This window comes from Heliangelus exortis, chromosome 12 (genome assembly GCF_036169615.1).
Source record: "Heliangelus exortis chromosome 12, bHelExo1.hap1, whole genome shotgun sequence".
Taxonomy (NCBI): domain Eukaryota; kingdom Metazoa; phylum Chordata; class Aves; order Apodiformes; family Trochilidae; genus Heliangelus; species Heliangelus exortis.
Genome location: NC_092433.1, coordinates 17,120,499 through 17,145,752, shown reverse-complemented (window position 1 = coordinate 17,145,752; position 25,254 = coordinate 17,120,499). Strand labels below are relative to the sequence as shown.

Below are 25,254 nucleotides of genomic sequence, written 5' to 3'. Positions count from 1 at the left end.
AGCAGAGCTGGGGGGCATCGGCTGCAAGAGTATCCTCACAGAGCTTCAGCAGCATGTAGCACCCTGGGATGGGACAAATGGCACAGCCAAGCTGCCTTGGGTATTAGAGATTTAATTTTTTTGGTTTTCTTGCAAGCATAGTGTATAGGAACACAGAAATGACAAAAGCCTGGAAGGCCTCAGCTGCTGGCTAGCTCAGGGGGTTGGGGCTCTTTTGCTACTGAAGGATGTTGATTGGGCTTCTCCAGGGAATTATAGCCCCTGACTGCCTGTTGTGCTCATCAGCTTGTGTGCTTTACCTTCACCTACCTCAGAGCAGAAGTCCCCACTGGTTTGCAATGCCATCCATTGGTCCAGCTTCATCCTTACTGTAAGTGATGCCGAGCAGCTCCTCACAGCTGAGCAGAGCACATATCTGGATGATGAGCTAAAACAAGCCCTTCCCAGCTCTTCCGATGGTGGTGACTGGCATTTTACTTCCCTTGACCATTTTTTCCTTCTTTTTTCTAAAAGAATGGGACATATTCAGTGCTGATGTGCGGAGGTACAGCTGAAGCCACCAGTACTGTTTTGCTGCTACACTGATGGTTTATTTGGGGCAGAATTCCCAAGTGCCTTTCGAGGGAGTGGAGCCAGGCTGCCAGGAGCAGATGGTGTCTTAGCAAAGGGTGATAACTTGTCATGAATTAGACTCCTCTGTATCACATTCCTCATGCAGACCCAAAGTAATGGCTTGAGCAAACCCCATCTTCTCTGCTTGCCATTGCGGGAGCTCTCCTGTAGCAGGGGAAATATATTTTTATAGTTTGCTTACCTTGACACTTCAAACATTTTCCCAGCAAGCTGAAGGTGCAATTAAATGACATGCCAGATGCCAGTGTGCATTATATTACACCACCTCAAAGCTGGGCGAGTGGAAGGGAATGAATGGAGCCTGAAGACAGCTCTCCTATAGATAGTGATTATCTCTTTTCAATAAAGAATAGGTAAGGTTGAGCAGCGTGTCAGTAAACCTGTAATTTTCTAGCCTTTTGGTTACCTCTGTTCTTGTGATCCCCCAGTGATGTGAAGTTTTGTTGTACTTTGTTCCATCAATTATGGCATCTCTCCAAGAAGGCGGCAGGCTCTGGTGTCACATATGCATATTTATGACAAGGTATGTTGTGATCTTCCTCTTGTGCCTGAAACCAGGTGTTCAGGGCCTTTTGAGGTGGGTTGGCAACGAAGATTTTGGTGCAAATCGCTTTTTTTAGCTGTAGGCTGCAAGAGCAAAACTTGCTGGGCAAATGACAGCAGGGTTTCATAACTTAAAACTTTAAGAAATTGAATTATTTTAGTATCTTTAAGAACAGGATTTCTAGAACATATTTGCTTACTTCATTGTATCTGCTACCTCAGAAGATGGATTTGGTGTACCTCTTGGCTGTTACATTCAGATTTTGGAGTATTGGGTTTTCATCTTTGCAGGACACCAGCCCAGTTCTCAGGAGGACAAGATGTTAGCTGTTAAAAGACAATCTTGCCAGTGACATTTATTTACTTACTTGGAAGTGGAAATATTATCTTAATAATCCAGCCAGCCTGGGAGTGGAGGTGTTGGACATACTCATTGTTGGCCTGAAGTTTGCTGCAGCACCTTGTGGTCCTCTCTCTGCTGGCAAGGTGTGCAGGAGAGGACTGCAGGAACAAGGACCATTTTCTGCTGTCCCTTGGACAATCCAAACCTTGGTAATTCTTCACCTAGATATTTATATTGATCAAGAGAATAGCAGTCATACTGTTTCATACCAGTGTTTTTCAACAGGTTGATGACTTCTTGCTATCTGGAGACCCAATGAACCAGCACAAAATCCACCTGCAGCCAACAAAGCTCTGCTCTGCTTCTTTGGGGTGAGAAGTTTCATTTGATAGAAGAAAGCAACAGCCTGAAACTTCCATGTGCTGGCAGTTCAGCATGGCCAGGCCACTTCTATCAAAACTGAGGCATGCTCATAATAAAGCCTTCATTTACTAGCACTAAAACCAAAGCTTGCCTGACACTCTTGGTGTCAACAGCCACTCTCCCTTCCAGTAACATTTGCATTTCTAATTGGGGCTGCTCATTACCCTCAAGTCTCCACAGCTGAGATTTAATTTGATTTATTTGCTGGTTCTCCTCTTAAGCCAGTGCCCTGCAACTGGCATTACCTGGTCTCACTTGTGGGGTGTGTATGTGTGTGTTGTGAGTGGGCAGAGTTTCACCCTGCCAGATGGGCATCAGCATATGCATGCAGGGGAAGGCACTCTCGGCAGCGAGAAGGGGGCTTGTCAGCAAGAAATGCTGAAAAGGTCAGCCCGGATGGAGGAGCCAGATGTGGAGAGGAGCAAGATCAGAAATGGAGAAGGCCAACTCTCTGTTTTTCTGCTGGGGCTAATGTTTTCTCTGTTCTCTCAAACTGTGATACTTCTACTTTGGAAGCTGAGCTCGGAGTCCCAGAAGACTCACCAGAGGTGAGAAGCTCTTTCCTTCTCTCATTTACTGAACAATAATTTTGTTTTATTTTGTCCTTGAAGAACTGATATTAAGAAAACCATTAAAAAAGTTGCAGCTTAACTTTCCTTACTCACCAACAGTTGGATACAGGTTGGCTTTTGTGGCATGGCACTTCGTGCTCCTCTTTGTGGTCCTGCTTTAGTGCAGGGATCAAAACCCCGGAGGGTAAAGCCCTGTATGAGAGATGGTGCCTGTCCAGAAGAGCTTGCTGCTGGAATAGACAGGAGAGAAAGGAAATATTATTATTATTCCTCTTTAACAGATGGGAAACCAAGGCGCAGAGAGTTAAGAGGCTTGCCAAAAGACAGTCAGAAATCTGAAAACAGCCAGGAACTGAATCCAGGTCTGCTGAGATTCAGGCCAGTGCCTTAATCACTCGTCTCTTCCTAGATTTTATTTCTGCGGTTAATTGAGTTATTCACTAGGACAAACTATGAAATTTCTGCCTCTAGCTATTGTAGTAGTGCTTCCATATCCTCTTCTACCCCACACGTAAGTCCTTTCTGGTTTTCCCCTAATGCATCAAGCAGCCCTTCTCATCCTGCTGCTGATTAGGAAGGTGCTCAGCAAAGCTCTGCTGTGATTTCTGTACTCCAGTCCTGACCTTCCTCACAAATAAATTCTCTTCTTCTATTCCAAACTCGAGCTGGTTTTCCTACAGCCTTGTGATAATTCATGTCTGGAGCTGAAAGCACCCTAGTTGTCTGTAGAACCTTCGTGTGGCTGCTGTGGGTAACTTCCTAACTGGGTCCCCTGGGGAAAGAGGAATTTGTGGGTATCACCACAGTTCCAGCCCAAAGCCTGGCCACAACCCCCTCCCCACACAGCTCCAAGCTGGAGGAGTTCAAGGCATAAGCAAAGAGCTTATGCAAATCCTCTCCTATCCATCAGGAAAGGGAGTCCTTCATACTTCAGAAACTATGGGAGAAACAATCTATTGATATTCTGTAATGAGCATAAATGCCCTTTATAAATTGTTTCCCTTTTATTGACTCTAAAGCAAATGTAGCTGTGAATGCTGTACATTAATACATTTTATACCTTCTAATGGTTTGATGGCCTCATATATCCAGGAACGCTGAGAATAATCATTAGATTGTAAGGAGTGCAAAATATGTTTTATCACTTGAAAATGGAATTCCTTCTTGAAAGGTAAAACCAGTGGTAGATCATTGATTTGAAAGGTCAGGGTTAAAAAGCTTATTAACGACTGGGTTAAGCTCTAGTAAAATTCTTTGTTTTACTCAGCTGTATGAAGCATTTAGCTAAGTGAGACTCTTCATTAGGACATTAGTGCTTTTATTCTAGCTGTGTAAGGTAAAAATCAGTAATTTCCAGCTTATATTCAAGAAAAATACATTGCAAGTAGCACACACTCCTCCAAATAACACCAAGAGACACGTGGCCATGGGTATGATGGCAAACAGTCCCTGCAGGTTTTTGGGGTGAGGGACAGCTGATGTGTTTGGGGGGCTGATGTGGCCCTTGAGCAAGAGTTGGCCAAGCAGATAGATCACAGCAGCAGATTTCTGAGTAGAAATACTAGCTTGGGTCCCAGAAGCCAAATCTTTATGTCAGGATGCCACAGTGCTGAGTTCATTAGCTCCAGCTCCCTACAGGGCTTTAGATTCAGCTCCATGGGGTTCTGGGGTGTTTCTCCTGGGGAGTGTGTGTGTCTGTCCCTTTTGCCATCCCTAGCAGATACCTGAGCCACAGCAGGTGGACACACCACAAGATACTCACTTAGCTCTATCCCAGCTTGCCTGGGAGCAGATGGACAGCCAAGAAGTGAAGCAATGTGGGATCACAGCATGGAATGCTGCTCATGGAGAAGGATGGAACTTGCTCAAGGTGACAAGTTAAATTTGGGGCAGAGTGACAACTTGTACCTCTTGGAAGAGCAACCTCTGGCTCCTTTCAGGCCTGCTGGGCTCGTGGACCTAGAAGAAAAGATGAGGAGTGTGGTTATGAATTACTTCCTTAAAGGGAAAACCATCTCAAGGCAACATGGCACTGCAAGGAACATGAGAACATAGGTGTTCAAGTGACAGGGAAATAAGCAAGGTGGTGACCCAGACCCCTGCCAAAAAGAAGTGGAAACAATTCAAAATAATTGTTGCTGATGAGGTTTCTTCCTTTCTCAGCCACTGTCTCTTTCAAGGCCTGAAGAGATCAAGCATGGACGTGATGTGGGAGCAAAGAGAGGTTCTAAATTTAGCACTGCCTTAAACAAGAGCAGATACTTCAAACCTGTGCCATGACACAGCTGCTGGTAGAGGCAAAAAGTCAGTGTCAGAAGTGATGCAACATAATTTCACACAACCTGGTATTACTTTCTTATTTTACTAACGTAGGGAATGATGGTTGTACTAAAGGAGTGTGTTGCAGGAGACAACACCAGGACAAAGGATCCCTCCATCCCTCTGATGAACCCCAGCATGGCAGGAAAAACATCTCCAGCACCAAAGTCCCAGCGCCTTCTGAGGCTGCAAAGGTGAATTCATCACTGGGGGAATGACCAGAGGCCGTCCCAGGCACTGCCATGTGCTGCCCATCAACCTGGGGCACTTTCCTGTAGGCAGCAGGTGGCAGGACCTGCCGAGTAATGAGCTCAGTCGGTGCTCAGCTTCACCTGTGCCCAGTTAGGGCTGGCCCAAGTGCGCATGATCAAAGATCAAGGGCCAATAAAAGGTGGGGCTTGAGACTGGCAAGGGGCTCACTCTGAAGAAGGTTCGCAGCCGTGCTGGTTGGTGGCCAGTCCCCTACCGATCCTGTCCTCACTCTGAGCTTGCAATCGCTTCGAAGTTCTTCTCCTCTTTCCTCTGGGTGAGATGGAAATTTCCTCTTTGTCCCTCTTTGCCTGGCTGCATGCTACCTTTTGTAAGCTTGCTTTATTTTTGGCAGTTTGAAACATTCATGCTGTTTACAAAAAGTTCCTTAATGTTTATCGTCAGCATTTCCTACCTGTTTCTAGCAAAAAGAGAGAGACCTAAAGCTCTGTCATGCTTTATTAAGAAGGCTTTTTAATGTTTTTAATGGAACAAACCAGCAATACAAACTATAATACCCATAGCATGTGCTTGGTGCAGTGTAATTGCTCTGGGATACTCAATCCTTTCCATATAAAGCAGCCTTCCCAACCCCACCATTGGAACAACTTTAACATTTTACAGTGAAATTAAGTCACAGATTAAACCAGATGGCTTGAACATTTCTTTACAAGCCATGGTGCTTATTTGCTGACCATTGGCTGCTATGTGTAAACATATAAAAAGCAAAAGAGCCTTTGGATGCAAACCATACTCCCCTTTAGCTTTTCATTCATGGTTACAGCATGGTTATGAATGTTATGGATCCAGACAGGGCCTTTAAAGGTGCTGAATTCAATTTACTTTTACTGATGAAAGGAAAAGGTCATGGAAAGTGCAGAAGGATCCGGGGGTTCCTTACCTGTCTCGAAAGAGTTTCAGTCCATACCTTGGCAGATCTGCAGCCTTCTGCATCCAAACCAGTCCTTGGCCATCCCAGGATGCTGCTGGCTCTCACCCAGAGCTTTTCCCATTGTCCTCAGCCTGTGGCAGTGCTGGAGATCCCTGTGCTCCAGGCTGATCCATGCCTCTTATTTCCATTGCTGAGTTTGGCTCCCTCTGCTTAAAATGCCAATTGGAAAACCCTTGGCAAAAGCTTAAGCTGTAGATTGCTGGTGCTTCCTTAGGTCTTTGCATGTTCCTCTGGCTGAAGGGATCAGCACCTATTGCACATGGAGATAGACAGGTTTAAGTAAAGGGTCTCAAAATGCTTTGAGTGAAAAAAATAAAAAAGTGGATGCAAAATTCTTCTTAACTGCAAAGCACAAACACCTGGAGTGAGGAGGAAGACTGGTTGAGTGGTACCTCTAAAGAGGAGTGTGTGTGTGTGTGTGTGTGTGTGTGTGTGTGTGTGTGTGTGTGTGTGTGTGTGTGTGTGTGTGTGTGTGTACCAGGAGGTGTTCTGGTGAAATGAAGAGAAAAGCCAAAGGTTGATGGTGGTCTCAGCCCTTGGGAAGCCCCAGGACAGGGTGGGCAGGTGGGGATGGGGAGGGCATCACTGCCAGCCCCTCACACCAGCTCTCCTCACTGAATGAGTTAACTCTGCCTTAAGAGGTATTAAATAAACCCCTCACAATTACAGCAAGTATTTCCCCACATTTCCAGTGTACCAGCTGCACTCAGAGCCGTTGCCCCAGGCATTTCATTTTTCAGATATTGTCAAACAAACAGAATCCTGCTCTAAAAATAATTATGAACAAATCTATAAACGTGTCTCGCTTTGGCAGGACTGAAATTAATAGATGTTTCTTACCAGGGTAAATGCTGGGTGCTTTCAGATACCTTCCGTGCTGGTTAGTGCAGGCTGAGGGAAAGAATAGGGACTTCAGGAGCCCAAACTTTCCTCTGAACATCTCTGTGGTGAGCCAAGGATATTCTGCTTCACTTCTGCTTTGGGATGCAGGAACATCACAAAGCAACTTTAGCATCCAGGGAGGACACAGCATGAGCATTAAAACCATGTACGTGGATTAGGGAGGAACCCATTTGCTCTTGGCTGTTGGTTTATCCAGCAATCACCATCAGCATCTCCATCCCAAAGACTCTGGTCTAAATTACTCTATCCTTATGACACTCAAAGGACTGGAAAATAAACTTGAGTTTTCATAGCTTTAGGGAAAAAGTTAAAGTTATAGTGATAAGAGTCTTATTGATCTTTTGGAGACCTGCAAAGAAATGGGGAGAAAAGTTCTGGGGACACACTCAGTAAAACAAACAAATAGAAATCATGGTTAAAATCTGCTCCCTCTCTCCCAATTCAGTGGTGGAACTTCTATGGCTTTTGTGTGGTTAAGATTAGACTAGAACTTCCAGCTTACTGGGGCAATATCTGAATTTTTTGACTGGTACATGTTCTTTCTGGGAGCTCACTACTGGGATCTGCTTCACAGTCACTGATGGAGTCCCTGTTGCCTTAGAAATAATGGAAATCAGCCATCCAGGAGAGTGCAGGGCCTTGTTTCCCACTCTGGGGCTCAACTCTTGAGACAACAGTGTGCAAAGACATATTTACATCTGCTTCAACATTTAAACCTAAAGCACTACTCCTACATGGGCTTCAAGGAGCATCCAAAGAGGAAGGTACAGGGGAAGGCATTGGATAGAGAGGATCAGCTTTGTGTGACACTGTTCTTTTAGGATCATAGCTCCAGCTTCAGGCACATAGTCCTTAAGCATTGTCTTGTAAAGCTATCATGCAGAAGAGTTTGCTCATAGAATAGCACATTGTTGACAACAAACTGTAAGGACCATTTTAGGAAAAAAAATCCTAAGAGTGCATGCTTAAAAGTGTAAAAAATAAAAAAAAATAAAAAAAAATTGTATTTTAAAAAATAAATCAGTATTTATCAATAGTCCTGGCTATAACTGGGGATTCACAGCATGGATGCTGAAAGAATGGAGACAGCATTGTAATGAAAAAAGCGTATCCATCATCAACAATACAATACTTACTGTGACCCCAGGTCAGGTTTGTACAGTTACACCAGATGTTAGATTTCAGCTGTCCTTTGAAATGAAGAAACACAATGGTTACTATTCCTGTAGTGTTGTGGATGTCATTAAACAACAGGTTTATCTTTCAGCTTGAAAATGTAGAGCAAGATTAGGAAGGGCTGACATTTAGGTTTCAGCAAGATCCAGTAAGCATAATGTAAAGTAGGGCTGGCACTAGGAAAAAAAAAAAAATTACTATTTAGAGTGCAACAGTCAGGTCTTTTCAGTGGCAAAATTCAGGGACAGTAATGCAGAGGGTAAGGGAAGCAGACAGAGTAAGTGCCTCTAATGTGAAGCTGCTTCTAAAGGAGCCTTGGAAAAGGTTTGCCTGGCTCTGGGGACACATTGCCCCATGACACCTGGAGAGCAGGGTTGCTTCTCCCTCTGCTTCAGCTGCTTCCCTCTTTTCATCCTTCTCAAGTGATCACAGAGGAGTGGGGCCATCATTAGAGGAGCTGAGCCTAAAAGGGGACTGGAATTGCCAAGGATTTTCCTTCAGCCACCCCCTCTGAACTCGTCTGCTACAGCCCTGGCTGCTCCCCTCACCTCTGAGCTCAGCCCCTGTCTCCAAATGTGAGATATTCCCTTGGAACACTGGCCTTTCTTTTGCTTTGTTTGCTTTATTTAAGATCCCTTAACAGTTCTTTTATATATAATTATATATATATATATGATTTATTATGTACATATATATTTACACACATTTATATATATAAAAATGTTGTATATATTATATATTAAAAAATCTTACATCATATACAAACACACACATCCATAACCTTACAAAATGACTGCCCCTCTAAAATTATATTCTCATTCATTATTATTAATCAGGAATTCTTCCATGCTCAGGCTGAACATGAGAAGAGACAAAAGACAGGCTTTTAGTAGTTATGAAGAAGCCTTTTGATTATCTTTACCCCCATTTTCTTCACCCCAGAACTTTGCATTGTTTATAAACAGACTCTGTTTTGGCCAAAGCAGGTAAAGAAGAGGAGCAAGGGCCATGTCCTGAATGATTTCATTAAAAATTAAAGCTTTATAAAAGTGTACACATTTCATTAACTTTGCATTGCAGGCTTTGCAAATATTCTAAGGGATGCTAATCTCCTGGCTTTAATTAGATTGAAGGTCTCTTGCAAAGGCTATCATTTTAATATAAAAAGAGTGATCTTTTAAGCTTTGTGAATTAGAAAACAAGAACTCCCATTTTAGATCAACAGTTACACACTGAAACAAAAGACTTTTGGATTTCTTTTCTTTTGAGAAAAGTTATGGGTTTTTTTGCAGTGCAGTAGCAAAAGCCAGGCAGTGCCTGCATTCTTCATGTCTTCCTCACCAGGGACTGCACTGAACCCTTTCAAATCTGCAGTTGTCATCTGCCCCTGTTCTCCTGCTATTATCCCCTGCTAGGAGACGAATTTTTATATTTCTGACCAAGATCCAATCTTCTTTCCCTTATCAAACATAATAGAAAATGCTGTAGTTACAGAATAACAAACTTGCCTCCTGGATAAATGTCAATCTTTTTTTAAGAGTGGGATCAGCCTGGGAGCTGCCCGTGACAGAGTCTCACTTCATGCCAACCTGATGCCCCTTTGGCTCTTATTTCACCTTCTCCAGCCCCCATGAGCATCCCCCCTTTTCCTTCCTCCCAGCTGCTTCTTCCCCATGTGCAAAGGGCCTGATCCTGCCCACTCCCATGGGAGGTATCTGGATGCTTGGAGTTTCATGTGCTGGTTCTTTCAGACTTAAGCTCTGCTCAGTTCATGTTCTGCCACATAATCTACATCCGGAAATTCCCTGTAAAGCCATGCAGTTCTGCTTTCTGCAGTTTGCTCCTTTCAAACTATCTTACTCTGGTTTTTGAGGATTGCATTTTGGAGGTGGAAATATTATTCTTCACAGTCAGACACGAGGCAGGCTGCCTTATAGGGTCTGAGTGCAGACAGAGACTTGCAAAATCCCCTTTTATTTGTACGTGTGGGGAGCAGACCTCCAAACCCATTGCTGGCATTAGGGGCAGTTTGAACAGCAGTTAACTAAATAATGACTTTTTTTTTCTCTCTTTCAGTTGGTCATTCATACCAGTTTGGGTGCAGGCTTTTCAGAACTAAGAGGGCTAAGATCCAAGTATAAATTCAATTAATCAATAATTGTCATTTTTAAACAATCTTAATTTAGTCAAAATTGACCTCCAGAAAAAGAACTGACTCTATTAACATCTGTGCTCAGCTCTCTTCTGTGGCAGCTCCTTCTGCTGACAGCCTTGCTGGGCAAGTTTCCTTTAAGAGAACAAAATCCTCAACTTCATTTCTCCAGTTCCCTAATTTTGATTCAGAGCCACATCTTTGTTTAAAGGTTTATGTAGATAAACCTCAATTTTGTCAATCTCAATTTTGTATAAGAAGTAGGATCAACTTCTAATTTCCAATGTTAAATCCTACGCTCTGCTTTCCACTGCAATATTCTCAAGATGACTATTCCAGGTTAGATCCCATGCTGGGTTCAACACTTAGAATAAACTGAAATAACAGAAACTTCATTTACTCATTAAGAACACAGCCTTGCTCTGAAACTCCCTGATATGCAGTGAGCTTTCAAAGTTCAGGTTAAGGTAGAAAACAGGGGCATGGACAACAGCAATGATACATGGGACTGCACAAAATACAAATCTGCTGCTTTCCTAGTGCTTAAGAACACACAATAACACAAGTAATCTTTTGTGATAGCCTCTAGATGAATCAGATAGGGAAGATCTTCCCACAGAGTGCCCAGCTGCTATGGTAATGACATCTTGTTTTAAGCACCTAGTGAGAGGTGAAAACTCATTTCTCCAGTACAGTATCTATCCTAAGTATTCCTAATACCACAGTTATGTAGCAAACCAGCAGCAGAGCATTAGTGAAGCAGGACAAGCCTTGGGGTGGCCAGGATGCTGCCATTTGTTCTCCTGGGAGCACTGATCCAGGAGGGAGCAAGGGGATGGGGAGAGCCCTGAGCTGCAGGAGAGCTCTGGCTGGAGGAGAAGCTGTTTCCAATCTCATCTCTGCTGCAGACAATCAAACACAAGCTTTGCATCCCCCTTCCCAGCAGAGTAGTGGAAGGAGACAAATATCAAAAGATGCCAGATGTGCAAAGATTATTCAGATTGTGAGAAACCATCCCACCCAAGTAAAACTAAAGCCCATGTAGTGCAGTAGCCTCCTGGGTTTGGTGCCTAGGAGAAGACAAAGCACACAGATAACCCCTGCTTGGGCTATGCACCCACTCCCAGCCATCCAGGTTTAGCTCTCCTCCTTTTCCACCTCTCTCTTCTCATGTAAGATTGACCTAACAAACATTTTTCTCTCCCTGCTGTGACAGGTGCTGTATTTGAACAAATTTTAATAGACAGCATATTAACTCTGACGGCTTCAGATCACCGAGCTATGTGTGAGAGTTTGCATCTTCTGTATAAACATTCCTGACTCTCATCTGCTTTGATCAGTATCACTCATTCCTATGATCCTTGCTCCTTCCCAGCATCGTGACAAATTTTTTCTTCCACATCAACATCAATGTCTCATCAGCTACAACAATGGCTGAGATGGGTGAGTTCATCTCAGTATCACATCCCAGCAGCTCAAAATGGTTCTGAAGAGGCTGTGCAAGTTTTCAAAATGTGTGCATTGAATCTCCTGTTGAAATCCAAATTTCTGAGAATCTCACTGCCATGGATTTTCATGATTTGGAAGGTGCAAGGACATTTCTGCTGCTGCTGAGCAGAATGGGACAGAGATACAGCATATTTTGGGCTCTTTTCTTCTCACATTTTCACTTCAAAACCTCCCTTGTTAAAGGATTTGGCTAGAAGGGAGGAAGGTTTGTGACATTACTCAGACCAAGGTAATAAAGTAGAAAAAGGCTATTGTTCTAAACAAGGAATATTCCCAAAGAACAGGGCTGGCATTGCACTTTTTACAGGATCTCTCTGATCATGTTTTACAGGATCATATTTTATAGTATCATATTCAACGGGACTGCTGGGTCTATTATATTTATGCTACCCTTTTTTCTGTTTTCTTCTTTATATGTATTAAAATATGTATTTGGGACCAGATCCATAGCTTAGCTCCATCAGGTTTGATAATGCCATGCTTATTTCTACCAGATGAAGTTCTGCCTTTAAATTTCAGAGCCTATAAGAAAATGCACTAAAAGACCCCTGAACTACACAGTCCACTGATTCTCCTCTCTCTTGAAATTTCCTTTTTCCCCAGGCTATTACCTCAATCTACTTCTTTTTTTTCCTAGTGACTGGTGTCCATCTTAGATAATTAGAATAAAAAGTATCAGTTTGATCTGTGTCTAAAGCAGAATGTTCCACAAGTTGTTTGATAATTGTCTGATAGTTAGCATTCTGGGATTTATTTTTTTTTTTTTAGAAGTAAAACTATTCTAATCTGTTTCAGTGCCACAGAGAGGCTTTTTTTTTTCCTTGTTTAAAGACAACTGCAAGATGCAAATATTCTACTGCTTAATGAATATATAGAAATGTGTGTCTATACACAGGCAACCTAATCATTAGGCTCATTTTCAAACCATATGCTCCAACTCATAAATAAAGTCTATTAACACTGAACTATTGATTAAATGTAAGAATCGGGGATTCCAGCATCATCTTTCTCTGTAGGCTGCTACCTCCACCAGCCCTTATAAGTTAACATTTGAATTGGATTTAGCCCTTGTAATTACATCTATATTAATAGAATTAGAAGGCAAATGTTCTTCTGAGTTTTATCTTCAAGTGATAAACCGAATTGTCACTTCAATCTCCTGCGCTTGCACAGAGATTTACTTATATGTGAATCTCAAAGTAATTTTGAGATTGAAATTTGGGCAATTCTAAGGGCAGACCAAGATCCAGACACAGATTTGTCTTCTCTCAGGTGCCTCTATTCCACGAAGCTTTTACTTTCCCAGACCCTTCTTGGTTGCTCTTGTTAGCCCTTTTTGTAACCCAGCCCTTGCTTCGACTGCTAAGTGTGTACAGAAATGTTTATATTCCTTGAGCCTCCTTTAGTTTCTCTTCATTTCCTTTTCTTAGAACCTGTCCATTTGTTCACGTATCTGACGCTAGTTTTCTGACATCTCTCCTAGCTATTCCCCTTAGAAAACTGTATAAAATAATGATGTCCACCCTGAGCTTTCCTCTCTTCAAAAAGCACTGACCTAGTTTCTCTCCTTTTACAGTAGAAGTTCTCCAGTCCCATGTCAACGAGGTTGCCCTGACATATCTTAGCTCTCATAGCTAGCTCTCTCTTTTAATAATGGCATCCTGAATGGGGATTATTTCCTCTAAATGCATCTTCATCTGTTCCCTGTAGAATATTTCCTTTTGAGTTACTTCTGATTGATCTGTTTTTGGTGGTAGGGCTACGCAAAGCTTGCTCTGATCTTTCTATCCAGGGCCTGACCGCGGGTGACGATGCCTGTGGACTTTGGCCAGAATTGGAGCCTTTGATAACATATTCCCCAACCCTGTATAAAACACAATGAAAAAAGCCATAGTTTAAATTGCTCTCTTGTTACTAATGGAGCAGATCCTCAGCCAGATTAGTGGGTCACTTAAGTCCTTGGATGTGTGCAGAGATGATAACATTACCTACCAGTTACTGAATCGTTATTTTTGTACAGCACCGCTCACTTATTTTTCTCCACTTTGCAAGTACATTCATTCTTTTCCTTATGCCCAAACTTCCCACTTTTCCTAAGGACCTGATCCGTCACCATTGAAACGAGGGACAGACTTCACCTGGGCTCATACAGGAGAATCAGGGAGGCCTGGCTTTTGCTTTGGGTAAGTTTTTAGCATATTTTGGTTTCTCTGTTTTTTTTGAATCGCTGCCCATTCCCTCTTATTTCTATACCCTATTGCTTTATTTTTTTTATGGTTTTTTGGTTTTTTTTTTTGTTTTTTGTTTTTTTTTTTTTTTTGTATTCTTTATCCTTTCACATCTACCTCTGACTGACAAAGCACTTTCAGATGTTAAAAACTTCCTGTAGTCACTTTCTGTGATGCTGATGCAGGAGCTGCCTGTGCCTTCTGTCACCTGGATGGTCCCACCACACACCGCTGAAACAGCCTCCAGTGGCTTGGGTCTTCTCAGGGTATGTGTGCTGATTTGAACTGGAATAGACTGGACCTCAGACTGCTCTGTTTTAGGTCTTTGAGCCATCCAGACTGGGTAAGCAATTTTTCTTTCTGATATTTACTGGAGAGTGTAGGTGTCCTCCATCACCTGCCTCAGATCAGCCTCAGAAACAGCTTGCACCAGGGGGTTGCCGTGCAAGGATCATTTCTGCAGTGCTGTTCAGGAGGGAATCAACTTGACTTCTATACAGTTTGTCTAATTTTGTGTAGTAAAAAGTAAATTTGCTGATTTGCTTTGTATTGGGAGCTCCCTGCAGCAGGGTCCATCCTGGGGAGAAGGTGCTGTTCTAAGAGGGTGATATCTTCCATCACTTGTGACTTGGGTTTTGTTTTCCAAGTGAGTGCAAACCTGTTTTACACTGATGTTACACTTTTCTTTTCTTCCCCCCTTTTTTTTCCTAAAAATAGAATATGTTTCCTACCAAAAATATTCAGCTGGCTGGGTAGCTCTTCTGTGGAATAGAGGCAGACCAAAATGGCAAAGACATAAATAATTGATTCTATCCCACTGCAATCTCTGGACTTGTTCCCCTAGCCAGTCTTTTATGTAGATACATTATCTCACTGAGAATTTCTTGTCAAACTATGTTAAGTAAATAAAAGAGAGGTGAAATATCAGCAACAAAGCTAACAAATGGAGCTGAATGCTCCACTTGAAAGAACAGATCTAGCTGTTTACCATGCTAATCTGAAATGAAATGAAAATGTATGTTTTTCATCTTTTCAGACAATGATCTTCAAATACAGGTAGCTAAGGTCTTTAACAACACAGATTTCTGTATTTTTTTTTTTATAATAATAAAAAAACCTTATTGTGGAGGTATTTTGTGTGTGTACGTGTCTGGATCAGTTCAGAAACTGAAATATCTATTACTGTTGATAATCTCACCAGCCTGAGCCTTATGTCATGCACTCTTTTAATTTGCCTGGCTAGGATGTGCCCACCTCCCTTGCTGGTGCTAAAGAAGGGTTTGCAAACATGTCTGCATCCTCGGGGCTTTACTTTCCCTTTGCCATGAATCCCTCCTCACGGCTGCTCCCAGTCTGTCCCAGTGCTGTGCTGGGGGGTGGCTCAGCAGCTACTGCAAGCACCTAAAAAAAAAATTTTGGCAGCAGCCAAGCCAGACACTAGTTACAGTTAATGATTGCATCTGATATTTGTTGAGTTCAAGATAGCATTTTTCTCATAGTCAGGGGGCCAGGGACTAACTGGGTGTTATTTTTTGCTTCACAGAGATCAGGATGGATTCACAGCCCGGTTCCAGCAGCTTTCCGGAGGGAACATCCTCCCCAGACAGGCTGCATGCTGCTAATTACAAGGGAAATCCTGGCAGTGTCAAAGCCAGTGCCAAAAACCTCCCTGATTGCAGCAATGCCGGGATCTCACCAGATGTCTGGATTTGTTTATCCATCTGGGGTTTTCTTGCCCGGTTGTTCTCTGGCTGGCCTTGACCTTCCTTGGGAGTCACAGCTCCTCTTCCACCCCTACAGAAGAAGGGCTCTTTCTGACACAACTCCCTTCCCCTCCCTACCTCCAGCTGCTGCTCCTCTCTGATGTAGCTTTGGTGTTTTCAGCGTGTGCAAGCCAGAGAGGAAGAGAAGAAGCATCTTACCCGGGTGTTGCTGCCTTTCCTGTCACCCAGACCTGGCACTGGGCTCTCCAGGGACCATCCATGCACCCAGATCCTTGGCTTCACCTCTCAAGGGAATGTTGAGCCACGTAGTATCCTTACATACCTAGATGGAAAAATGGGGTGAGCCTCAAGGAACTTACTAGTTAAGGAGAGACAGGAATGTGAAAGTAATCTAATATTTCATGCAAAGCTCTGCTAGGAACTACTAGACTTTCCAAAATGTATTCCAAAGAAATGCAGAGATAGATTCCCGACCGGCATTAATCAGTGCTGATTAAGTCATGGAGCTACCCAATTTCTGCCTGGTGAGTACTTTTCCTGTCATTGATTTATTGCCTTACTTAGAAAAATAAGACCTGGGAAATAAAGAGTTCAAGTAAATTTGCTCAGTTACCCGGCCAACTGTTGACTGTGGTACCGGGGATAATAAATGGTCAGGGGAAATTCCTTGTGCACGTTCATGTATTGAGGTCAAGAGCAGAGGGGTCCCACGTGTCCTCCAAACCTTCCCGAGGCTGCTGCAGTGATACAAGGGTCTGCAAGCATCCATGCTTGGATGAAGGGGCTCCTTGAACAGCCCCAAGGCAGCACAGGGACACGGTGACTGCACCTTGGGGGCTGCCAGGAGCACTGCTTCCCTCACCAGGAAAGAGGAACATTTTTGCTTTTCCTTCCCAGCCTTCCATGAGACTGGCTCTGCTCACGGTTGAGATGCAATAATCCCCACCAACACTCCCAGTGATCCCTCGCCCCGGAGTGCCCTCTCTTTCCTCTCATTCATCAGAGGACTTCTTGGTGTCATGACTCCAGGTTTGTGCTGCTGGGCTGTTGTTTGCTGCAGACACGTGGCATGAGGTTTAAGTCACTGGATGAATTAACACCACCATCTGGTTTTGTTTTTCAAGTGACAGCACGTTATGTATTAAATACTTTCTACCCCATCTTCTTTAAGATATTTTAAGGCTACAGGCTGCTGTAGAGAGGGCTGTTCTTATCAGGCTTATTTGCTTGACTTACCAGTTTGCCCATGTTGCTTTCCAGCTTTCTTTGAAATATTTGCTGCATACTTTCATTAGCCTGAGATGATAAACGACTTTCAAATGACCTGTGCAGTGTGAAGAAGCAGAAGGCATTCTGCTAGGGATAACCTGTGAGGCTGTCCAAATAGAAAATGAATACTTTGATTTTTGGGTGTGCATTTTGTGCCATTCCCAGGAGATCTGGTGCCTGGAAGGAGGCAGTCACTTGGAGGAGGTGCATAACCCAAAAATTTCTGAGTACTTCTTAACACTTCAGAAACTACAGCTAAGACACAGCTATTAATTTGCTACAATAATTTGCTAAGTATAAGAAGGATTTTTTGTTTTTGTGGAATGGCATGAAGTGAGAACTCTTGAAGGCACAGTTATGTTCAGGGAGCCTGTTCACCCACACATCTCCCTCCTCCTGCAGTGAAAACATTTCTTCACCCATGGTCTTTAACTCTCCCTTTTGTCTGTCAAAGGCAAGCAGACCATTTGTTCTGCATCCTATGGCTCTCCCAGCTCAAAATGACAGTCACTTGGTGTGTTCTAAGCATGTTTTCATGTGAGGAAGAGAGGAGGATTTATTGTTATATGTTACCCAAACCATGTACAAGCTGACCACACATTTTCTGTATCTTTTTAAAAACTAAAGCTGCACTGGAACAAACATTTGCCTATTTGTTTGCCAGTGGCACCTGTCACCAAACTCATTCAGTGACAAGGAACAAAAATTATCTTTTCTTTTCTCTAAACCCCAGAATTTTTACATATTCCAACCCTTAGGCTCAACCCACCCCACCCTTTTGCTCCAGATCTTCACCTCTGCACCACTGCACTAAATAAATTAACAAGTTATCAACAAGACTGCCAGGCCACTACGGGCTCCCCATTACTGAGGTTGTCATTGCCACTCAGGGCTCTGCTGGAACGTGACAACTTCACAGCAGAAGGTCACTCCCCCCAGTCACTCTCTGGCTGATGCTTGGAGGCAACCATTCTGAGAAATGATTTGTTATGGTAGAATCGGAGGCACATTTGTTAGTTAATTCATTCTGCAAAACTCAAATGAGATGAAAAACAAGCAGAGATCTGACAAATGGCATTTAATTATGTCTGAGCCTAAAATTCATAATACATATTTATGCTGCCCTAAGTCATTCGCAGCCAAGGTCCCTTTTATTCTCATGAGTCCAATTGCTGATATGGGAAGAGGGTGTTAGTGATGGGCTGCTCTGCTTTCTCTCATGATGGTGCCTCCTTCTTTGTGCCTTAACTTCCCATCCCCTGCCCTCACCAGGCCATGAGCATCCCCTGAAGTCACAGGGCTGCAGTTCTCTCCGTGTTATTATCCCATAGCCTGTGCAAGTAATGCAAAGAAAAACTCACAGGTTCCTAATAACTTCATCTCTAGATATTAGAAGTATGGTTTCTAGTCATGTCTGGTCTCTAACTTCTCTGTGGGCTTTCATTCCAGGCCTGGGATCTAGGAGGATCTCAGGAAGTGTTACACAAGGACCATGTTCCTGGTGAGCTGGGCTACAACCTGCAGAAAGGACAGGTCCTGCTAGTGTCAGGATAACCTGATATCTGCAGTGGAAGGGCAGCTGCCTCTGCAGGGTGCTATTATTATAGAATTTATTAAAATTATTATTGCATCCTGGGCAATGCACCATTGGAGAGGGACTTAGGAGAAACTTTCCATCTTCTCTTCCTCTCCAGCTGAACTTTTGCTCTCTGCAGAGCCAGGTACATTGGGAACACTGCCCATGAGCATCAGGTTAGCAAGAGGCTTCTCCTCCCCTGCAGCAGGATCCCTCTGCAGCTTAAACACCCATGTCCTCCACCATGAGACAGCAATCCCAAATAGCTCCATCTGATCTCTTAAATCACAGAACCAAAGACTGGTTTGGGTCGGAAAGGACCTTAAAGATCATCTGGTTTCAAGCCTCTTGCTGTGGGCAGGGACACTTTCTACTAGACCAGGTTGTTCCAAGCTTGTTAATTTTTCCATCAGTTCTTCATGCTTTGCATCCCTTTGGGAAAAGGTAGTGTTTGACTCTCTTGCCAGGTCTTGGAATGATAGAAATGCTATTAGCAGGTAAATTGTACATGGAGGTGCTTTATCTTTCTGTAAGCTTTGTAGGGTCTTTTTGCTGTAGGATGGGGCAGCAATAACACCAGATTTATGCAGATTGAAATTAAAGTCTAAGAACAACATTGCCCTTTAAAATAAACATCTACTTCATTTATTTATATTCAAATAGATAAAATATTTTAGTTAGAAACAGACTGATTTTTTGGGTTTTTTTGTGTTTTGTTTTGTTTTTTCATGCACACAGACATACAGTCATACAGCTACTAAAATATACATTCTAAAAATTAAGGTAGCAAATCAACTTGGTCAGGAAGCAAGTAACTCAGACTTGGCAAAGGAGACTGAAAAAAAAAACAAACAACCCAACCCAAACCCACTGTAACTGTTTTCTGACATCATACAGCAACTGCTCTTCATAATAAGGGCAATAAAACATCTATTAACCAGAGAAAACCCTAATGAAATTTAGGGAAGGATATAACTTGCAGTCAATCGATCGTGCAAAATTAACAATAAGCACTTGCCCATGTCCTGATGAACTGGGGACATAAGAGCTTGGCTGAAAAGGAACAGCAAATGCTTTGGGAGTTCAACTTTTCTTAGAAACTCTCTGAAAGTCCAGTCCTTCACAGTTTGCAGTGGCTTTGCTCTCCCCATGGCCCTTGTTCAGGAAATAAAGTAGGCACCAGGCAAGCTTCAGAAGTTTCATGGCTGAGAAGGAATTCCTACAGGGAATCCTACAGCCCTCCTGACTGCTGAAGGAGATGGCACAGCAATTTTGCAACCACCTTTGTGTAAAATATGGTGACAAAGGGAAGATCTGAGGTTGAGGCCAACAGCTGCCAGTGGATGGGATGTTGTGCTGGGAATGATGAAGCTACTGGAAAACAAGTGGCAAGCCTGGCCTCATTCTTAAAAGCCTTTGCATCTCATAACATTCATGTGCTTCATATAATGTCAGTATTTGTCCCACTAACATCAATGATTAAATTTCACCAGAATTCACAGGCCTAAACTTTTTCCTCAAGTGATGTTATTTCCTTTTTCTTGCTATTTACAGAATTCTCCAAATTAACCCTTTATATTTATTTTGGCCTCTGACTTACCTTGTAGATGTATCAAGTGTCTCTTTTGTCCTGTACCTTGACAGGTTCATGTCACCAACACAAAGGAGTCCTAGAGGCCTTGCAGGTCATTTCATCCTCATAATGCACCAAATTTGCAAGTGAGTTCCCAGCCTTTCTACACATTTCACCTCCACATGCAGCCTGGGTACCTCTTCCCAAAGGAACTGCTCTTGCACTTACAAGACATGAGCTGCTTGGGGTCTTGGTCCAGTTCATATGGGGGACCAGTATCAGCATTGCAAAAATATCATCTCTTGTACATGGCAGCATCATAAATACCAGAGTAGATCAGTAGGGATATTCCTGAGCCCTAGAGATAGCTCTGTTCTTTGTGGTCATCAAAGCATCCTGATGCCTGCAAAGCAGCGTGGCCTCAAACTTGCAGAGAAATATGGAGTTCCTGTCCATGTTCCCTGGCTCATTTTCAAAATCTTGTGTTCATTTACATTACACCTGACACACAATAATCATTAGGCTTTAATTAACTGTTTCTCCCTAGCACCTTGTCTTTTACTAAAGTCTCAAAAATCAATTTACATCCTTACACATCCAAGCAACAGATCTCTAGTTAGAAAAAAACAGGGTGGCTTATATGGTACCTTCTAGGCAATAAGAAGAACACGTGCATTACATAGATTAAGTTTTTCCTCTCTGCTGATCCTAGGCTGTCTTCAGTTCCTTGGAAAATGTTACAAAATTCAGACGAAGAACTGAGAACTCACCCCAAAAATCCAACTCCCCACATCCCCCGCTCCAGGGACAGCAGGGAATGTCTCTCTTACCTTTCTGGCTTCCAAGTCTGAAGCTCCCTGTGCACAGCCCTCAGTGTCTGAAGTTCAGGACACTTTCATGGACAAGCTGTGTCATTCCACAGAGCCTGCAGCCAAACCGTGAAAGTCGTTCATTAACTTCAGCACAACTCGACATTTACTCTGCACTGATGAATGAAGTGAATGTTCAGCTAATGACTGACTTCATTGCAGCTTCAAGTCCTAATATTAAACCATTGCTTCATTCTCTGTCCCTCTGCCCTTACCAAATAGTAGTAGGTTATTTTATGGAATAACCTCATTTTCCTTCCCTTCCTCTGCTGCCTGTCAAGAAAGAGCCTTCAGAGGCAGACCTGGAGTTGGCAGAAAAAAAATAAAATAATCAGGCACAACCAACAAGCAAGATCTAGTTGGAGTAATCACTGATTTTAGGCTTCCTCCTCATCCCAAGTGGCTCTGGTAGTTTCCTTTCATTCTTTAACATTGTTCATATTATTTACACAGCTGTTCCACTAACTTTTTCTTGTTATATATTTATTCCTTCTTAGGAGTTGGTTGGTTGTGTTTTCTTTTTTTTTTTTTTTTTCCTTTTTAATATTAACCTTCTCCCTTTAGATTTTAGAATAGCATCAGTTTATTTTCAGTGCCTCAAAAAATGATGTGCTTGTAATTAAAAGCACAAATCTAATAGTGCCTAAATATAATAGTGACCTGTGTTTATGAGGGGGAAACACAGGCAAGTTTTGAAAGCTGAAATACAGCATTTCAAGATCCAGAACCAACTTTTAGGGGCTTTCTATTATTATTATTCCGAAGTCCAGGTGTCTTAAAACAGTATCATTTTTCTCACTTGCTTTTTTGCTAGCTGCCTTTTTTTCTTTAGAAAAAAAAAAAGTATTAATGCAGCTGTCCAGGCTATAGCTGTGTGTGTGCCTGCCTCCTGGATTTCCACGTGCAATTACCCCACCAGCACACAACCCTCAGAGACTCCACCATGCAAAAAGCCTGTTAGCTGTAAAATTGTTGGCATGGATGCTCCATTTCCATATGCAGTCACACTGAATATGCATATACATTAGGTGCAGAAGCACACACATGTTTTCAGAACTGGAGGCCTCAGTGTGAAGATAAAAAAAAAAAAAAAAAGACAAATCCTTTGAAGGAGGGCTGTAGGTCAGATTCAGGCAGCAAGCATAATTCTGGGTTGTACTCATGTGGCTCACACCAGTGCAACTTTTTCTTCAGTTAGGGGTGGGAAAACATCAAGGATTTGTAGCTGTCTTAATCTTTGCCTTTACATCTGTTGTATCTTTAAAACCTTCTTTACTTTTCCCTTTCTTATTGATTAAAAAACAGCCCAATGCATTTTTTTTTTGTCCAGAATTTCAAGACACCCTAATTTACCAGAAAGAAAAGAATTTCTGAGTCCTAATATATTTGAAAATCAGGTAACCAAAGACTGTAAACATAGACTTAGGTGTCTGAATTTAGGCCCCTATTTTTTTAAACTTTAGCTTAGAAAATAAAGTATCTGAATGTATATAGCTAATACAAATCTCCAGTCACTTTTATTACATGTATGTTTATATAAAGACCTTAGAACAGGTTTTAAAAATGTAAACCTTCCTTAGTATGTTTAACTATGTGTCTAAGGAAGATATAGGACAGAAAGAAAACAAAAGTTTGACAAATGTTTCCGATCAATCCTGAAGAAATCAATAGGAATTCACTCACAGAATGATTTCATTTAACTTTCCATGCTGGGAATAATAACCTGGTTCTCTGTTAGAGCTAAAGCATTCATACTTCTGAGTGATTTAATTCTCATGTCAACATCTATCAGGCAGGCAGAGAATGGGCTGGAGACTGGGAGGGGAAAGAGGAGAGGATGGAACCACACAGCAATTGCATGGAATGAGTTGTATCTTTGGGTGACTTTGTGTCACCAAAACTGATTTCCAACAGAAAAGAGGGTTTTCATTCAGAGGCACATTTCTCTTGCCCTCTCAGGGGGCAGAAACCGTATTTCATTGCCTATTTGAAAAGTATTTACCACCTGAAAACTGGTAAAGAGAGAAAAGCCACTGAATCACAGCTACCACATTGGTACTTTGGATGGAAGCCCCAGGATGGGTGTGTGGATCCCTGTCTGATATTTCCATCCTGCAAAACCCTCATGTGCTGTGGTAAAACAAAGAGGGGAAAAAGGCTCAGAAAGCAAGAGGCATGCAACCATAGCTTGCATGAACAAAATTTTTTTTTTTTTTTGCCAAAAAGGGAAGTATTTTGGCTCATAACTCAAAGATCTCAACAGAGAATTTTGTTTTGGAAGTGTCATCAGGTTTTTTTTGCAAAAAGTCAAAGCCTTCAGTGAACAAAGTCACCACTTCCCACCTCCTAAGCAAGTTAAAACTGTTTTAGCACTGCAAGCTCCTATGTCAACCTTACTTCTGCTACCTTAGCAGACCAGAACCTTAAATGGTGTATGGAAACCAATGGAGCATTCAAACCCAGGGAACATCTGGTTTACAAAATCATCTTCTTATTTATTCATGTTTATGCTCCTGCAACTGTGTGCTTTTGGGTGCATAAGTGTGCATGTATGTCTGTTCTTATTTATTCTAAATATAAACTGCTTTTCTGAAAGGATATTATTCATACTCAGATGAAAGAGTGTTTTCCTTCATAGAAATCTGGCTCAAAACTGAAGCTTGACACAGAGTGCCATATTGGACCAAACCAAAGTATGGAAATAATGTTCTCCAAATACTGAGAAAGAAGCCAAGCTTGGATTGGTCCATTGCAAGGAAAGTTATGGATAATAAAAAAGATCCCAGCTTTGCTGCTTCATTGAGTCCCCAGTTATATATAAAGCAGATGTCCTTTTTACAATAAGCAGTGTGTAGGCTAAGAAACTGTATCAGCTAATGGCATCTGAGAGTGACATTGCTTTGAAATACACCTTTTTATCTCGTGTACACATAAAGTTACATGTATGCACACACACACACACTCTATATAGCTTAAACTGAATGATTTATTATCAGTTTTCCCATCAGCATCCAGATTTGACTGGCCATGGCATTCCTAGAGAACAGATGAGAAATATTTTACTTTTAGGCTAAACTAATGAGTGAGTCTGCAAAAGGAAAGAGCAGAAAATCCAGCTGCAGTCCAGCAAGCTGAAGAATCTCTATTATTATGATCATTCTTTTTTGCTGTTTCTGTGGACAAGCTATGAAGGAAAATAGCTGTGTCTGTTTAGCTATCTGAACAATAGGAAAGTGTATGCAGCTTCTGAGCTGAAATGTTTTTGACAGTTTTCAATTTTAGCTCTTTTGATTTGGAAAGAAATCTGCAAAAATATGACTCTGAAAATCACCAGTTTCATGCTTTATTCCTTTCTCAAAATGAGACTATATTGTCCAACTTCTCTCCACTCACAGTGTTCTGAGGGAATCCTAGGGAAAAGCTGGCAAAGAATCAGTGCTGGGCTGTTGCTTAGGAACTGCCTGGGCGTCTGTATTATTGCCTGATGTAATAGTTATATTGCCCACTTGCATCTGTTAACAAGCAATACAACAGAATCCACAGGTACCAATAAAGAAATAAACCTGGCATTTGTTACCTAGCTTGAAAAGTCATCACTGCTTTTTCCTGGCTTGGCAACATGGAGGGAAAATGTTTTGTTCAGGTGCTAATTAATAAGACAGGAGAGGTACTGACTCTACAAATATCTATTTTATTTAGATTTATTTATTTTGCCCCCAGGGAAAATATGCTGGAAAGAATGTAGTGTATTAGTGTAATTACAATTTTGCAATGCTATAGAAAGGCAGGAGGTACAAGCTGTGGTTTGTTGGTTTCTTTTTTTTTTTTTTTTTTTTTTTTTTTTTTTTTTTTGCCGTGAGCTATCAAGGGGTAATATGACTGTTCTTTTAATATATTTTAAATAGAAATGGCCCATTTATAAAAGCAGTAGGACAGGACATTTCTACTGAGCACTATAAGTAGACTCCCAGCAAACTCCAGGTTACAGATGAACTACCTTACTTTAGGGGTTTCACCACTGCCAAATCCAAGGGCATGAAAAGGAGCAGGTGGGATGAGGAGACCACAAGATGCACCCCATGACAGAAGTGATTTATTTCTATACACAAACCAAGATTTAAAATAAAAAAAAATAATCTTCCAGGCTTCGCTTATTAAAGTTTCTCTTAGAATAACAAAGGCTAATTTCTTTTTCCCCAAAGAAAGCCGAGATATAAACTCACAAAGCCTTTTATTTTGAG

General features: G+C 42.0%; 1 long non-coding RNA gene across 5 annotated transcripts; it reads right to left on the bottom strand.

The window, feature by feature from the left end:
- On the bottom strand, positions 1–22,289 carry LOC139801693 (uncharacterized). 5 transcript variants are annotated; one of them, XR_011728276.1, is made up of 10 exons: positions 21,229–22,289; positions 20,975–21,069; positions 15,925–16,048; positions 8,074–8,127; positions 6,875–7,040; positions 5,984–6,284; positions 4,277–4,464; positions 2,608–2,744; positions 1,040–1,740; positions 1–777 (listed from the first exon to the last, which is right to left on the bottom strand). It is a non-coding gene; the product is annotated as an uncharacterized lncRNA (long non-coding RNA). The 5 variants fall into 5 exon arrangements; XR_011728272.1 differs by having other exon boundaries at positions 1–1,740; XR_011728273.1 differs by having other exon boundaries at positions 1–1,740; positions 6,875–7,011.
- Between the last annotated feature and the right edge of the window lie 2,965 nt (positions 22,290–25,254).